General features: G+C 37.9%; 1 non-coding gene across 1 annotated transcript; it reads left to right on the top strand.

The window, feature by feature from the left end:
* Positions 1-429: 429 nt before the first annotated feature.
* Positions 430-531, top strand: LOC141722207 (small nucleolar RNA R71). Its single transcript, XR_012575229.1, has one exon. It is a non-coding gene; the product is annotated as a small nucleolar RNA R71 (small nucleolar RNA).
* Positions 532-1,266: the final 735 nt, after the last annotated feature.

Raw genomic sequence — 1,266 nt, 5'->3', positions numbered from 1 at the left:
TGATGATTACGGTTGTTGGGATGATAGGTGGCTGGTACTGGTCGTTGCGACCTCTGAAAGTTGCTCACGAACTGAACTGATTCACTAGAAATAGCATATTGATCAATCTCATGCGCTCCAGCACAAAGCTCACAGACACTAGTGATTTGATTAACTCCATAATTAGCCAAAGAATCCACCTTCATCGTCAAAGCCTGAAGCTGAGCAGCTATAGCAGTAGCTGTATCAACTTTCAAAATTCCTGCTACCTTGCCTTGAGGTAGTGTCTGAGTTGGGTTATGGTATTCATTGGCAACCATCAGCTCAATTAATTCATAAGCTTCATCATAGCTTTTAACCCACAAGGCTCCTCCTACTGCTACATCAAGTATGGGTCTAGAGACTGGACCAAACCCATTGTAAAAGCAGTTAATGATCATCCAGTCAGGCATCCCATTATGAGGGCACTTTCTAAGCATCTCCTTGTAACAATCCCAAGCCTCACATAAAGATTCTCCAGATTGCTAAGAAAATTAAGTAAGTGTTGTGTATATGTTGTGAACTTGATGATTTCACTAACAAAACACCTTGGTAGATTTTACTTAGTGAAAAATGTAGCACTCGACGGATAAGGATTATAGTCTCGACGGATGACTCAATATAGTCCCGAGGATGATGATTTATTATCCATCGAGTGAGTAGCTTATGTAACAATACGTCTGTAGCACATTTATTCATACACATTGTTTAGATTCTGTAAGTAGCACTCAAGTCATGTTGACTTTAACTAGATATGCAGAATATGTTAATTAATTGTACATAGATGATGTCTTGTAATCCTGCATAAATGAAATGAAGTCAAGTGCCAGATTGCTACCCGACGGATAAACAATAATGCCATTCGACGGATGATCAACTAGAAAACCCGACGGATGATCATGAACTCGACGGATGATCATGAACTCGACGGATGATCATGAACCCGATAGATAAAAAATTCAAACATCTGTTGACAGTGACAACACAGTCACATGCGTCTAGTGTATGCATATAGAATGTGGAAGCCTATTCAATTGGGTTTTAGAGAACAAAGAAGCATTCCCATTTCCATGCTATCATGAAGATATTCAAAGATGCTGGAATAGAGTAATGAAGTAGCATAGTATTAGACTTGATAGTTTTTGTTTTATTATCTTGTCTTATTACTTTGTAATCTTGGTATTATATAAACCAAGAAGTAGCAAATAGAACAACTAACAAAAACTTAGATACAAGGAGAGAAACATT

The sequence above is a fragment of the Apium graveolens genome, chromosome 4 (assembly GCF_009905375.1).
Source record: "Apium graveolens cultivar Ventura chromosome 4, ASM990537v1, whole genome shotgun sequence".
Lineage (NCBI taxonomy): Eukaryota > Viridiplantae > Streptophyta > Magnoliopsida > Apiales > Apiaceae > Apium > Apium graveolens.
The sequence above is the reverse complement of the archived record's forward strand: the minus strand, read 5'-3'. Positions and strand labels throughout refer to the sequence as shown.